At 45.1% G+C, this 12,633-nt stretch overlaps 1 protein-coding gene across 25 annotated transcripts in view; it reads left to right on the plus strand.

Moving 5' to 3' along the window:
- Positions 1 to 12,633, plus strand: part of Dtnb (dystrobrevin, beta) — a 197,064-nt gene that overhangs the window by 132,624 nt on the left and 51,807 nt on the right. The window lies entirely within an intron of this gene.

The following is a 12,633-nucleotide window of genomic DNA, read 5'->3' on the forward strand; positions in this document are numbered from 1 at the left end:
TTCTTTAAGGAATGAAGACTTCTTTTTTTATTTTAATTTTTCTCTTGTTCAAAATTCTCATAGGCAGACTTAAAAGAACTCTGTTGAATGGCATACTTTCTATTTGATTTAAGCTGTTCTATGACCAGAGCAATACAGAAACTCCCTCACGGGCACAACCATTAAAGAATTCTTTCAACAGTCATCACTTGAAAAGGAGTTAAAAAAAAAAAAATCACAGACATTCCAATTCACCCAGCACGACATCCCATCCATCCTCCCTGGAAAAAACCAGGACCGCTCTGTGCGGTATGTGCTGAGCGCTTTCTATCAGTGCAACTGTCCTGGTAATGATTTGACTCAGTACATGATCCCGAAGGCTGAAAACTCATGGGCTAAAAACTCCCAGAGAAGCATTTCCCAAACCTGCAGAAGCGAAGACTCCCCGGGGCACTTGTTAAAAATACACATTTCTGGGACCATGTCAGACTCAATGAATCAGAATCTCCAAGAACAGGATTGGGAGAGGCTATGTGTTTAACAAGTTCTCTGGGTGATTTTTGTCATCAAACCAATTTGGGGGATAGCATTAGCAGGAAGCAGGGGAGCTGGTTACCAGGCTCTCTCAGAAAGGGGAATAGAGACTGAATAAATCAATGACCTGGGGAGACAGCTGTCGGTGTGGAGACCCAGGACCTGGACCAGGTAAGACAATGCCTGCTGACTCCTGAGAGCACTTCTAGCAGGGAGCAGCCATTCTCTGGAAGCCAGAGCCAAGTAGGAAGGGGAGTAGGTGAGGCACCGAGTTTGGACCTGGCTCTCACCTGACTTTAGACATGTTTCTTTAGTTCTTTAATCTACGGGGCTATGATGACATCCACCTTGTGAGGTTTACACGAGGACTCTATTTTGGAGGCAACTGGAGTAAGAGACCCAGTGAGAAAGACAGAGAATGGGTTAGAATTATGTCCCCAAGGACCCAGAACAACCACCTTTAAATATTAAAGGCCATAATATTTAAATCCTGTGTTCTCCATTGAGAATATTCTTACTTCAAAACTAGATGACAGGGAAGGTTATTGAAAGAATTGAGCTTGGAAGTGTCTGTTAGCTTTAGTAACATCACCTGCTAAGCAGGGGTTAAGCCTTATGCCTCATAGTTTACTAGTTTTGCCCCTCTGCATCACCAGAGTGCCTGAGAGCTCAAAGTGTCAGGGGGCACCAGGATAAGTTGCTAGGCATTCAGTAGTCCCAGGTGAGTCAGCTGGAGGAAGCCATCAGAGACTGTCTTCCTGACAGCGTTTTATTGCTTCGGAAGATGAACAGAAGGGAATCTGGACCTACATTAACCACAGACATTTTCACAGACAAACCGTAGGCTTCTGTATTACACCCAAGATACAGTTAACCAGTGGCAGCCTTAAAATTATGACTGGCATTTTTTAGAGCTAGATCAGACAGTAGAATATATTCCAGATTAAGACTTTATTTTAAAGTCAGCATGTCAGCTGGCATCTTGGTCTGTGTGAAATTAGTCCTAGAGCAGACATCACAGTGTATCCATGGCAACTAACAGGGCTATCCAGCTTGGAGAAGCACAGCTCAAGAGAAGCTGACATTCTACCCTGGGTCCAGAGAATCAATCCTAGGAGATTTCATGTATGTCTAGCAGGAGACTGTGAGATGTCACAGCGACAGTAATAGTTTGTACATGTGACTTTTCATGGTTCCAGTAACCAAGGAGTCTAAATTGCAGATAGTCTGTTTACTTTTGCAAGGCTCAGCAGAAATAACTGCACCCCTGCTCTAATCAGACTAATATTTCCAATCCGTGAAATCCAGGTGTCCAGTTTGTCTTCCCAACCTGGAGTCTGGTGCTACTGAGGCAGGGGTCCTGAAAGGGATAGTGCTACTCTCTAAAAAAAGCAGTTTCAGGATGTAGCAGGAAGTGTAAATCACAGACAAGATCCCACTAGAAATGTGTACTGTGGTTTAAAAAGGGGGGGGGGCATGGATAACATTTTAAGCAATTCAGTTTCTGTCTTTTCTTTTTTAATTAATCAATTTACTTTTTTGTGGTAAAGTTTCATGTATCCCAGGCCTTGATCTGCCTGTTGAGTGCCTTCACTATACTACCTGCTTTGTGGTTCTGGAGAGCAAAGCCAGGGCCTCACGCATGCCGGGCAGGTACACTTCCAACTGAGCTACAGCCTTATCAACCTTTTGTACTAGGCAATGCGAATATGAATGGTTTTGACTAGAGTTGTCGAAAATAATGCTGTATTAGCCAAAGGAAAAGATACAGGTGACTTTTTAAATGGAAAATATCTATTTTCCATTTTGTGAGATGCTAGAAATTATATTCCTGGATATTTATCCTCAGTGGATTTGCTCTTTGTAATATCACCAAATAGGGCAGCTAGAGAGATAGCTCAGTGGTTAAGAATGCCTACTTCAAAATCATGAAGACCAGAGCTTGGGTCCCAGCACCTCCTTACAGGCCTCAAATACTGAAGGGTAGAGACATAAGGACCAGTGGGGTTTGCTGTCTTCTAGGCTAGCTCAGAAAACTAAACTGCAGGTTCAGGGAAGAGCCTATGTCTCAGAGGGATAGGTAGAGCATGATGGAGAACTCTGGGTGCACTGGCCACTGCTCAAGAGCACACATGCACACGGATGCACACACATGTATATGAGCTTGCACACACACTTGCTCTTTTTTTTTAAAGATTTATTTATTTTGTGTGTGTAAGTATTTTTCCTGCATGCATAAATATGTGCACCACATGCATGCCTGGTGCCACGGATCCCACGAAACTGTAGTTACAGACGGTTGTGAGCTGCCAGGTGGGTGCTGGGAATTGAACCCAGGTCCTCTGGAGGAGTAGGCAATGCTCCTAACCACTAAGCAATTTCTCCAGCTCTGCACCCTTGCTCTTAAATGCACACAAGACACATGTACACTTAGTGCACACAGACACACAGTAAATCAGCTTTAAAGGAAAAATCTCTGGGTATTTCTACAGCTAAAAAGAAACTTTGTCTTCAACTAAACAGCTTCTTTCCATTCGTTTTCATTGTATTCACTAGAATAACAGTTTTAAACTATTTTAAAACAGTTTGCAAATTTGAAAACTTAAAAAGATAAAAACAAAACAACAGCAGGAAGTTTGGTGTCCCTCTTCACTGCATACTCTCCTCCCTGGCCTGCCTTTTCCCCAAGGCTCACAGTGCAGATTGAACTGGTGTTTGCCCTATTCTTGCCCTATCCTCACTTACCTTGTACCCACACAGATATGGGACATGAAGTTAGTATTTTATCTCAGATGTCTTTTAAATTTTTAGCTTTAATTATTTGCGAACAGTTCAGAGCTTACAGTTCTGTGGAAAGTTCATGTGACTGTACAGCAACAAAGAAAGGGGCTTGCGCTTGCTAGGCAAGCACTCTACCACTGAGCTTGATCCCCACCCATCATTTCTTATATTTCAAGGGTTTTACTGCTTACTGTTTTGTTTTGGTTTGTTGAAACAGGCTCACACTGTAGTCCTTGCTGGCCTTGACCGCCCTATCGTCCAGGTTAGCCTCCAAGCTCAACATCTCCTGTCTCTGTCTCCCACGTGCTGGGATCACAGGCGTCACACCACAGGCTCAGCAGGTTTCAGGCATTTAACCCTAACTGTAATAGGTACAATTCCACAAAGCCCAGGCAGAGGAGAGAGGGAGGGCTGGCCACACACTGATCGTGGCAGAGGACACCACCTATCACTTACTCCTTCTCTCATAGGCTGTCAACACTTTCCTATTCCTGTTGGCAGATAGACACACATACGCCATTGGAACATAGTCCTGTGCATACCAGAGCCCCAGCCCCCCAGGGCCCAGGCTTTTCTACCCTGTGATTTGTGAAACATCCAAGGAAGGATTCTTGGGGCCTAGATGTTCACTGCCCATCAAGGGCCATGGCCCTGATATTTGTGTCATCAAAGCAAGGATAGGAGCATTCCTTTAAAAATAATAAGACCATATTGACAAGAAAGGACAAGGTCTTGGGACAGAAAAGCAATAAAGGTTGCTACTATACACATAGCTATGTTCATGTGTGTGCACATGTGTATGCGTGTGCATACACACACACACACACACACACACACACACACACACACACACACACACACACACACACACCCACACACCTTCCAAGACTTGTTTCTGTTACCAGGCCTTTTCCCATAAGGTAACTCTCTGTGCAACTCTGGGTGCCCTCGAACCTTTCTTTCCTGGGCCCTTTCTGCCTCCTGTGGAAAGTGCCAGGTTTAGGCTATTCAGGGTGAATCCATTCGTCCACATCAGTCTGAGTGTCTTTTGGTGACCCTTCAATCCTTTAACCTGTGTACTAAATAATATACCCTTTCTTCTCCTCTCCAATATGCATTTTAAGTTTTTTCTCCAAATGATGCATTTTAAGGTCTGCAGTTAGATTTAGTGTGATGCTACACTACAATCCTATTATCCCAGCACTCAGCAGGCAGGGGCAGAGGGCTGGAAATTCAAGGCCAATCTTTATATGAGACCCAGTCTCAAAAAACAAACAAACAAAAACCCTTAAAATATGCCTTTAATCCCAGCACTTAGGAGGCAGAGGCAGGCAGATCTCTGAGTTTGAGGCCAGCCTGGTCTACAGAGTGAGTTCCAGGGCAGCCAGGGCTATACAGAGAAACCCTGTCTTAAAAAAAACCATAAAACAAACAAACAAGGAAGGAAGGAAGGAAGGAAGGAAGGAAGGAAGGAAGGAAAGAAAGAAAGGCAGGCAGGCGAGAACTGGTGAGGGTTTCAGAAAACAACTGGCTGGTTACATTCTTCATGAAAAGCCCTCCAAGTCAACACAGGAATTATGGTTTTTCTTCAGTCTTCTTTTGAAAGACAGAAAAGCATAGTAATTAAAAATTAACACATTATCAGAAGAAACTGCAGGGCCCTCAGTGTTGGCAGGTACCCAAAGCCATCCTGGGCCTTGGCAGTCTGCCAGTTTTCAGCCTCTTCTGGGCTAGGATTAGATTCCATTTCCATTTAAGATTTAAGGTGGACTTTTTACTGATTCTAACTCACACTGGTGCAAGCAGACAATTCCAGTAGTTCCAGACAGATACTTGCAAACATAAATCTGAAAAGTTGCAGCTCACAGCATAGTAACAGGTCCTCCTCTGGTTGGACTGAGGCGGACATCATGTCTGAACAGGTTGTGGCCTCTCAGTGTGGAAGGAACAGGTGTGGAATACTGTTCATTGTTAAATCCAAACAAGAGGCTATGGGATGGTGGGCGTGGATGGCAAGCTCTGGAGATTTTGTATGTTGGTCAGCTGAGGAGAAGGAAAGATAATGTTCTGGGTTCCTTCCTGGCTTTCATTATGGTAATTTTGGTCAAACACAGGAGGAAAACTTGGGCAAGAAGCCAGCAAGTTTATGCTGAGTTGGAGGTGCTTGTGGGACACGCTAGTGTTCTTAATACCCAAATCTTCCATATACCAGCAAAGGATATGCAAATACTTCAATCTAACAAACTTCCAGTGGACGCTACACACACTTCCTCCTTGCTCCTCCCTTTCTTACCAGGCATTTGCTTTCTCTAATACAGGCAGAATCTCTCCCTCCCTTCCTGCCTCCTTCCCTGCCTCCCTACTTACCTCCCTCCTTCCCTCCTCACCCAACTCTGGTTTCTTTTTTACTCGTTGGTTGGTTTGGTTTTTCTTGAGATGGTCTCATGTAGCCCAAGCTGGCCTCAAACCACACATAGCTAAGGATGATTTGAACTTCTGTTTCTCCTGCCTCCACCACCCAAGTGCTGAGATTATTGCTATGCACCTCCACGTCTAGTTTATTCAGTGCTAAGCTATGAACCCAGGACTTCTTATACATCAATGTGAGTGCTCTGCAACCTGCTACATTCCCACCCCACCCCACCCCCACACACTTCCCACAATTTCCATATGCTCTATAGCCCTTCATTGACTTTTCTCTGTCTCTTCCTGAGGAGCTGTCTCTGGGCTGCAGCTCTCAAGTGCCTGTGCTGGGAATCAACCTTGCACACCAAAGGTGGGTCCTGTAGAGGTGCTGAATCCCTCTTATCCGGCTTCCACCGTGCCTGACCAGGGATGCGTCACCGTTTTTAATAGCCAGCTATCAAAACATTCCAGCTTGCTCTACCCAGTGAAGCATATTCAGTCAGTCAGAGCCTCGGCCCCTTTTATCTTTTCAGGGAGCTTCTGTCCCCACCTCAACCCCAGCTTAGTCTTTCTTTGCAATCAGAGGATTTTTTTTTTTTTTTTGAAATTCAAGTCTGATGGTGATGCCATCCTGAAAAGAACCTTGCAGTGGCAAGTTTTCTCTGGTTTGTGATGACATCATTCCCACGCTAGCCATCCTCCTGTCTTCATGCTCACTGTACGGCAGGGAGCCACTAGTCGCTTGGCTGTTAACAACTTAGAATGGTTAATATGACATGGGAGATGACTTTTATTTCAGTTTAATTGATTAGCATTTAAAAACAGCTGCATGTGGCTGGTCCACGAGGAAAAGAAAGACTTTTTTTTTTTTGGCTTCGTTGTGATTTTCATTTGTGATAGTGTTTGCCGTGGTCAGTGTGAGTGAGGTAGGTGTCACTTAGTGACTGAGGTGAGAGCACCTTCATCAGTGACGTGGGTGGTGCTGACAGGGCCCTGAGAAGTCCCTCTGTAGCCTGGCCGGTGCAGACCGGTCATTTGATCCGTTTGTCTTTCTCCACAGGTTATCCCTGGACAGCATCTTTTCTCCTCATTACCTTATATTGTAGTAAGGGTCCAGAATCAAAGAGCTGTCTTTCTCTAACTCCTTTTGCCTTTGTGAATGTTTGGGTCCTTTAAGAAAAATCCGGGTTGGGGAGGTGACTTGGCATGTAATAGCGCTTGCTCTTTATTCATGAGGACCTGGGTGTTACGACCCCAACAGCCTTGTTAAAGATCCACATGTGGTTGTGTGTGTACCTCCAGTATTGTTGGGGGCTCCCATGGATACAGGAAGATCTTAGGCTTGCTGGCTACCAACTGAACGAGACCCTGTCTCAAAGGAATAAGGCAGAAAATAACAGAGCAGGATACCAGACATCTTCCTCTGACCTCCACACACACACACATGCACATGTATCTTATACACTGTCCCTGCACAAGGTAGAAATAAATTTGAGAGAGAGAGAGAGAGAGAGAGAGAGAGAGAGAGAGAGAGAGAATGAGAATGAATGAGAATGAATGAGAATCCAGATGAGGACATTCTGCCAACCATCTCCCCTACAGTGACACATTGACATTGTGTTTCTTTTTGTGATAGGAAAAAAGGTTTGATTGGGCCACAGGGCCGCTTACAGTGTCAGGGATGAGACCTGTAGCCATTTTTTATTTATTTATTTATTTTTGCCCTATAGAGCTTGGAGTCTCAGTATTTGAGATGACTGTTGGCCACACACTGATGAATGTGCTCATTTTACCATAGAGGGATCTACCTTGACCAAGGGCGATCCACAGCTACTACCTTCTACCAGATCGAACCACTGCTCTCAGTGTGTCCCCATCCCATCCCGTTTCCAGAAAGGCGTTCTATTGAAGTCACTGGCTACTCGGGATATTTTGTATGGGTTTTTTTTGTTTGTTTGTTTCATTTTGTTTCGGATTCTTACATTTTATTTTACATATAGGAGTGTTTTGCTTGCATGTATGTAAACCACATCCATGCCTGGTGCCTACAGACACCAGAAGATGGTGTCAGGTTCTCTGGAATTGGCGTTCCAGACAGCTGTGACATCATGTGGGTGCTAGGACCTGAACCTGAGTCATCGGCCAGCCCCTGGGCATTTGCTTTTTCTCTCCCACGATGTCCTCCAGCCCCTTTGACAGGGCCAGATTTCTCCTGCTAGACTAAAACACTAACATTTCTCTGAACTCAAGGGCTTTCCGGAGCCAGAGAACCGGCTTCTGATCTGCTGTTGGGGAGGCCTGGTTCTCCCTGCTGCTGGTGAGTGTGAGGACACTGAGAAGCTCTCTGAGCTTGTTAGTACTGTGGTACAGCAGCTGCCTCATCTTCCCTGGAGTGCTTCATAGCGTTTCACCTTCCCAGTCTTGTGTTTAGAAGAGGAAAAAGGAAAACTACTGAAAGTCCTAGGAACTGAATTGTTTGCTGTACTCTAGGTTCTGGGGTAGCTAAGTTTTGATCTCTTTCCACCTTCCCCAGGCTCTAAGTTCCTAGCTCCGTGATCCTCTGTGTGCTGCGTTTCTTCAGGTCTCTGATTTGAGCCTTCTGTTAGTGACTCCAAATTCAATCCCCAACCACATCCGTTTCCTGAGTCCCACCCAGAAGCACTGGGGTTGCTTCTGGTGCCTCAGCTCCCTCCGTGTGTAACTGAACGTACCTTCCCTCTCACCTGTTCACCTCATCTCAGTGAAGGGCTGCACGTGCTGGCTCCCTCCCGCTGTGGTGAGCAGCCACCAAGTCACTGCTTTGATCTTTATTGAGTTATAATTTATATGTAATTAAATTCACCAGCTAAATCTATATACCAGTAACTGCTTTTTAAAAATTATTTATTGGAAGCTGGGAGCCTTTAATCCCAGCACTCAGGAGGCAGAGGCAGGCGGATCTCTGTGAGTTTGAGGCCAGCCTGGTCTACACAGTGAGTTGCAGGGTAACCAGAGCTATGTAGTGAGTCAATCTCTCTCTCTCTCTCTCTCTCTGTCTCTCTCTCCCCCTTCCCTCCCTCCCTCCTCTCTCTCTTCCTCTCCCCTTCTCTTCGCCTATATATATAATATATAATATATATAATATGTATGTATTTAAGTATATAAATATAATATATATTTAAATTTTGTATTGTGTTTTAACATAAGTTTAACAAACTGGTCAGTGTTATCTATGCTTCTTTAGTGCCTAATATTGACCCAAATTTTAAAATATTTTAAAAAACCATCCCGAACCCTACAGAGAGGTTGGCATACTGAGGGAGCTGTATGTGTAGAGGTGCACACCTTTAACCCCAGCACTTTAATCCCAGGCAGAAGCCGGTGGGTCCCTATGGGTTTGAGGCCAGTCTGGTCTACATACGGAGTTCTAAGGCAGCCAGGACTATATATAAAGAGACCTTGTCTCAAGCCCCGCAAAACCAATAATTTGTAGTATGTTTTCACATATTCGGGAGAAGGAGGCATGTGCCTTGTCCCCTCTTCCTGTCCAGGATCACAGGGATCAAATTGTAGTATATTAGGCTTGGCAGCAAGGGCCTTCTCCTTCCGAGCCACCTCCCCAGTCTGCATTTGACTTGCGATTTACTTGTTATTACTGCCTTGTTTCCTAATATTGGCTCTCTCGTTCTCCTTCTGACCTATGGTTTAATCAGGCACTCCATGGGGCTCTATGTTCTAGTCTTGTGCATTGGCCTTCATCCATTTTGCATGGCCTTGTCTGGTGGATTTTACCCACAGTCCCTTCAAACTTAGACCAGACTGAAGAGCACCTGAGACTTGTGCAGCCTGTCTGGCAGGGACAACACAAGCTAGCATGCTGCACCCTGGAATGGCCCTGCTAGATTTGGAGCATCTCGCCCATTGATCTTGGCTGGAGAGGGTTACCAGGAAATAGAGCAGGCTACTTTCAGAGCTTCTTGTCCCTGGATTGTGTCACCGTGGAAGAGTGTACCCTCTTAGGCTCTCACCATGGTCACAGTGCATCCTGGGGACATCTAAATTCATCTGAGGACTCTGGAACATATTTGGAGTCAAGGTAGTCAGTGCTGCTCTGTGCTTCCTCAGTGCTTCATATTTACCCAGATTTGAAAATATAACAAAGACTCCCAAGCCCTACAGAGATGTAGGCAGACTGCGTGAGCTGTGCTAGCCTCAGGCTATATTTCAGCTACCAATCATCTGCAAACTGCACCCTGCAGGTAACAGCCTCGTTTTGTAAATAAAGTTTTATTACCATACAGCCATGCCCATTTGGCTGCAATGCTGGCTATGGCTGCTGCCTCTAAAATGGCAACTGAGCAGTTACAGCAGAAATCCCCTGGGCTCCAGAGCCGAAAACATTCACTCTCTGCCTTCTGAGGCAGGCGTTTTAACTTAATGAATTTAGAATAAGGAGGCTAAACTGATAAGTTGCATTTTGGAAGACAAACTACCCTTATTAAACCCTGGAATATCCTAGCCAAGAAACAGTCCTTTGGAAATCAGTCTGTGGTAGCTCGTTATTGAGCTCAACCCGGGAGACAGTGACCTCTCCTACAGCAGGTTACGGAGGCCTTCACATCCATTTTGTTAATAGTATCTTCTGACTCTGGCAGGGGGAAAAAACAAAGGCACAAAACCCAAATCTCTCGCAGCTTCACTTCAGCACGCCCGTGGGCTGAGTGAGGGGAGATGAACATGGCTGAGTGTCTGAGCTGCCTCGGAGTGGGGGACACCGGACACTGGGATCCCAGCAGCTGGCCCTTCGTAAGTGGGAGGACTGCTTCTGAGGCAGAGAGTACTCGTGAATAGTTTCCCACCGGTAAATCAGAAGTCACTCGGTGCTTTTGGCCTTCATTGGAGGCCAGTCCCCTAAATATCTAGCATGTTGAATGGAAATTAAGGAGTTGAAAGACATCATTGTCTTAAATTCTGTGGTAATGCCGCCATCAAATCTAAAAATCTAAACCTTTCCATCCATTTCATATTCTAAGTTTTTCTGCACAGTATTCATCATTATTATTAGACTGTATTGTAAAATTATCACTCTCGGGCTGGTGAGAGGGCTCAGTGGTGAGGGTGCTTGCTGCCAAGCCTGAGGACTTGAGTTCCATCCTCAGAACCCGCATGGTTAGAGGAGAGAACCAGAGCCATGGAGTTGACCTCGGACCTCTATACACGCTATGGCACACTTGTGCCTCCACGTGTGTGTGTGTGTGTGCATGCAAAAAACAATTAAATTTTGAAGATGATTACTCTTCATCTCCTCCATTAGAATAGAAGCCGGTTTAGTTGCTATCAGTTATAAATTAGGTCTAAAGAAGCAATTGTGGCAGAATATATTGGCACACGCTTGTAATCTTGGCATTTGGGATGATTGAGGGTTCAGCACCTGCATGGCAAGGTGATGAACACCTTTAACGCTAGCACTGGGAGTCAGAGGGAGGCTGATCTCTGAGTTCGAGGTGGCTCAGCAGGTCAAGGCTCAGGCCACCAAGCCTGATATTCAGTTTCATCTCTGGGACCCACATGTCGGAAGGAGAGAACCAACCCATGCAGGTTGTCCTCTGACCTTACCCCATGCCATGGTGTGTGTGCTCCCACACACATCTACACAAATCTACAGGTACACTGTATTAGTTACTTTGCGGTTATTGTGATTAAAATACCATAACCGGGGCTGGAGAGATGGCTCAGTGGTTAGGAGCACTGACTGCTCTTCCAGAGGTCCTGAGTTCAATTCCCAGCAACCACACAGTGGCTCACAAACATCTATAATCAGGTCTAGTGCCCTCTTCTGGCCTGCAGGCATACATGCAGGCAGAAAGCTATATGATGTATACATAATAAATAAATAAATGTTTAAAAAAAAGGAATCCATTGTGATAGGGAGACAGAGCAGCAAGCAGCAGGCATGGAGGCAGGAGAAGTTGAGGACTCCTGTTTTCAGATGCAGGCATGGAACATAGAGAACAGAATGGAAGTGGTAGGAGGCTTTTAATCCTGAGGCCTATCCCTGGTAACACACTTTCTTCAGCTGCACCACCTAAACCTCACCAAACATCACCACCAATTGGGCACCAAGTGTTCAAATGGCTGAGACCGTAGGGGACATTTCTCTTTCAAGCCTTTTAAAAAGAAGAAATTCAGGGCCAAGAAGACAGCTCACTGGGCAGAAGCACTTGCTGCACACGCATCTTGGGTAGGAGAATGGTACATATGTGTAATCCTAACACGCTTGCTGCACTGTCAGAGACAGAAGAGCCCCCTGGAAGCTGTGGACCAACTAGCCCATGGTGGTTAGCCAACAACTGCCTGTAACTCTGGCTCTAGGAAGTTCAGTACCCTCTTTTGGCCTTCTGAGGTACCACACTGACATGCACAAACCCATATCTACACATACACTTACGTATAGTTGAAAATAAAAATAAAATATTTTTATAAATGCTAGAAAAATCCAGGTGTGATAGCACATGCCTGTAATCCCAGAGGCAGGAGCATGTAGATCTCTTGAGTTCTAGGGCTACATAGTAAGATGTCTCAATAAATACACACACACACACACACACACACACACACTCTCTCTCTCTCTCTCTCTCTCTCTCTCAATGAATGTGATTATAAAAAAATGAAGTTGGGCCTGAAGAGATGGCTTAAGAGCACTGACTGCTCTTCCAGAGGTCCTGAGTTCAAATCCCAGCAACCACATGGTGGCTCACAACCATCTGTAATGGGATCTGATGCCCTCTTCTGGTGTGTCTGAAGACAGCTAGAGTCTACTTATACATAGTAAATAAATAAATCTTTAAGAAATAAATAACAATAAAGTTGGGAGAGGGAAGCTGCCTTAAACAAGCATGACTAGGCCGTGAGGTTTGGTCACCAGATGATGGTAATCTTATCATTTCCAGAGCA

This window comes from Rattus norvegicus, chromosome 6 (genome assembly GCF_021556685.1).
Source record: "Rattus norvegicus strain SHRSP/BbbUtx chromosome 6, alternate assembly SHRSP_T2T, whole genome shotgun sequence".
NCBI classification, from domain to species: Eukaryota; Metazoa; Chordata; class Mammalia; order Rodentia; family Muridae; genus Rattus; species Rattus norvegicus.